The sequence below is a fragment of the Tupaia chinensis genome, unplaced genomic scaffold (genome assembly GCF_000334495.1).
Source record: "Tupaia chinensis unplaced genomic scaffold, TupChi_1.0 Scaffold000048_1, whole genome shotgun sequence".
Lineage (NCBI taxonomy): Eukaryota > Metazoa > Chordata > Mammalia > Scandentia > Tupaiidae > Tupaia > Tupaia belangeri.
Window position 1 is genome coordinate 6,068,337 of NW_006159506.1, and position 3,743 is coordinate 6,072,079.

Consider the following 3,743-nt stretch of genomic DNA (forward strand, 5'->3'; position numbering starts at 1 on the left):
GTCCTAGGACAGAGAAAATCTGTCTCCATCTAGGCAGAGAAACAATTGGCAATGGCAGCTTTTCTCTATAAAAATAATTAATTAAAGTGGGTTTAAAATTCTGTTGGTGTTGTTTGCTTTGGTGAGCAGAAGCTAGGTTAGAGAGAATATGTTCCTTCTTTCGAAACTGAATAACCTTGGGCCCAGTCTCAATGGCACAGTTGGTAGCAGGGTGGGTGAATGGCAGTGCTGGAAGCCACATGGCCGACCACGGGTTCAGATCCAGGCCCAGTTGACCTGAAACGTGCTGGGTGTGCATATGTTTGTCCAAGGTCCTGACTAGATGCAAGGCTGGGGGGGCGGGGGGAGAAGATTGTAGTGTGTACCCTGTAGAAGATGACTGTCTTTCTCTCTTTTTTTGCTTTCTCTCTCTCTCATATGTGTGAACCCATGCACACTCTTTATCATGAATACAATAAACAAAGTCCTACTTTTAAATTGTTTTTAAATTGAGTTACTTTGGACATTGGTCTTTATTCAGCCAATAAACATTTATTATTGCATGTCTGCCATGTCCGAGGCACTGGGCATGCAGCAGTGAACCAAAAGCTAAGTCCCTACTCTTGTGAAAGTCCCCATCTTCTAGGATATATTCACTAATAAAATGCTATAAAGAAAAACAACAGAGTGCAGAGGAAAGAGGAGACTCACAGAGGTTGGGAGGGGGCGACAGTGGCCAGAGGCGAGGTTAGAGCTTGGAAGTAGGCACGTACCACGTGGGCCTTCGAGGTCTTGGTGACAACTCTGCATATTCCTCTGTGAGATGAGAAGACTCAAGTTGGATGGGGCAATGTGAAAATCATTTTTCGCCTTGATCAAGCAGGTTGGGGGAGTATAGAGGGTCAAAACCTGACTGGGAATAGATTCAAGAGATAAGAAAAAGGGCAAGTAAGGACAAAATAAGTTGTTTTAAGTCTTTTGAAGAAGTTTGCCATAAAACACATGAGAGAAGTGGGACGGTAACCAGAAAGAAATGAAGAGTCAAAGTAAGGTCTTTGTTGTTCTGTTGTGTTTTGAAGACGAATGATCTATGAACAGTTTGAATGTTGATGGAAACTAGGTCAACAGAGAAAAGAAAATGGATGATGCAAGACAGATGGATAGATTATGAACATCTTTGAGTAGATGAGAGAGACAATTTTCAGAGTCTAAGAAGAGGTAATATTCTTCAATTGAGTGCAGACTAATTTTCCATTGCATCAGAGAAAGATGAACTAGAAAATGACCAGGTACTTAGATGTTCACAGAATTTAATGAGTTTCTTTTCAATTATTTGCCATAAGGTGGCGGTAGACAGCTTCCTAGAAACCAAACAACCCTGTAAAAGCACCACTGGGAAAATGGAAAAAGCTCAAGTTGACTTCAAATATATTTTTTTAAAGACAGAATGGGTGTCCCCTTTTCCTTCCAGTCTCATCTTAACCAGCAACTTAGCAGCACTTCTTATTTCTTTATCCCTCTCCCCCTCCCCGGGAGTAATAGGATTAAAAATTTACTATCTTAAAGCCCTAATAAACCAATTCTATTTAACCACTTTGAATATTCTGGACCTTCTTGTGTTTTCTGTAAGTTATAATGGGTACAATTTATGTATTTATCACAATGATTGATTCTAAGAAGCTTTGATCAAATTGACTGATCAATTCTCTACAGGTTATTTGTTTTCCTGAAGATCTTTCTGTACCAAGGTCAACTCTAAAAATTCTATTTCTGTTTGGAGAGCTTCCTAAACACTTTCCATGTCATCTTCCTTATAAAGTTCTAATTCCTTTTTAAGTCTTAAACACTCAGCATCATTTTGAGGCTTTTCACTTATTTTTAATTATTTTTATTTTTTTTAGAGATTTTCGCTATAGGGCGTGTGCGCTCGCCAGACAGACAGAGACATAGAGACAGAAAGCGAGAAATCACCCCCAGGAGGGATGGTCACGCCGCAATCCCTTCTCCTCCATTCTCCTCTCGGGATCTTGGGCACGCACGCACACGTGCCCGGCATGAGTTTTAAGCCACTGGGTCCAGGATGCAAACCATGGTCGACAATGTGGGAGTCCAACGACATAGCCATTATGCTAACTGCTGGTTCCCGACTTATTTTTAATTTTTCTTAGCACAAATGGTTTCATCCTCTTCATCTTCAAAAACTTTCAGTGTTCTCTAGAAAGTAATTCTTGTATCAAGTCATTTTTTTGTTTCTGAAGTCCATTTACCTGATCACTGCCATACTGCATGGACTTCAGTTCCCTTTTCAAAACATGTACCTGGTTTTCTAAGTCAGATATTTCAATCTAGACAATGTCTTCTTTTCTTTGTTATTTCATACTCATTATTGAAGTCTGTAATTTCTTTAATGCGTTTTTCTTCTCCTCTGTCACTTTGCTCTTTGTAACCTCAAAGGTTTGGAGAAGCGTTATTTCTTTGGTTTGTAATTTCACCGCGCTGTCTTTCTAAAGCATTTTCGTGAGTTCTCAAAAGCTGTAAGAGGAAGGATTTTTCAGAAAACGGCGGAAGCTTAAGATTCCAACTTGATTTTCTCTTCATTCAGCTCCTCTGTTCTTCTCTTAACTTTTTCACGACATCTGGTTCCTTCCGACTGTACTTTTTTTTTTTGGGAGAGATTTTCACTGTAGGGCGCGTGCGCTCGCCAGACAGACAGAGAGAGACATAGAGACAGAAAGCGAGAAATCACCCCCCAGGGGGGATGGTCACACCGCAATCCCTTCTCCTCCATTCTCCTCTCGGGATCTTGGGCACGCACGCACATGTGCCCGGCGTGAGTTTTTTAAGCCACCGGGTCCGGGACACGAACCGCGGTCGACTACATGGGAATCCAGGGACATAGCCATTACGCTAACTGCTGGTTCCCCTTCCGACTGTACTTTTCACACCAAACGGCGGCTCTCCCTCAGCCCGATGCTCGGTGAAGATGATGTGCTGGAACAAGGGCTCCACACACATCTCAGGTCCGGGCTGCTGCGGATCCTCTTTCCATGATCAATATTTTATAACCAAGTCTGAGGATGAACACCCCCCAGGCGACCAGCTCCAGCACTTATTTCTAAAGGAAGTGTGTCATAGGCGTTGCCTCTCTGCTCTTTAGCTCCAGCTCTGACCACCTACAGGGATTCTAAGAGCCATTCGGATGCATTTAAGAACACAGGCCAGGACAGATGCTTCGTGGCATACCAATAATAATAATAATAAAAATAAACTCTAAGTTGGGACCCACATGGCAAAGGTCCTGGACTGTGTCCCAGACTGCTCCTTGCATGCCTGTGATGCAGGCCGGCCCAAACCGGAAATGGATGGCAGTGATCCTTTTGGAAATTCTCCTCTTTCTCCCTCTTTTCTCTCTCTCTCTCAGAATAAATAAAAAATAAACTTTTAAAAATACTGAAAACTGGGGGCCAGCAAGTGGCATCGTGTTAAGGTGCTGGACTTCCATGTGGTTGACTGTAGCTCCAGTCCCGGACCCAGTGGCTCTAAACTCACACTGGGCACGAATGCATGCACACCCAAAATCCCAAGAAGAGAATGGAGGCAGAGGGATTGTGGTGTGGCCATCTCCCCCCACACATGCTGGGGGGTGATTTATTGCTTTCTGTCTCTTCAGTGAGCACAGGTGCCCTATAGCAAAAAGTCTTAAAAAAAAACAAAAATTACGGCATTTACTCTCTTTGGGCCTCTTATCGACTGGATGGGGGCCA

At 43.0% G+C, this 3,743-nt stretch overlaps 1 pseudogene; it reads right to left on the reverse strand.

The window, feature by feature from the left end:
- Window positions 1-1,693: 1,693 nt before the first annotated feature.
- Window positions 1,694-3,130, reverse strand: LOC102492340 (coiled-coil domain-containing protein 172-like; annotated as a pseudogene).
- Between the last annotated feature and the right edge of the window lie 613 nt (window positions 3,131-3,743).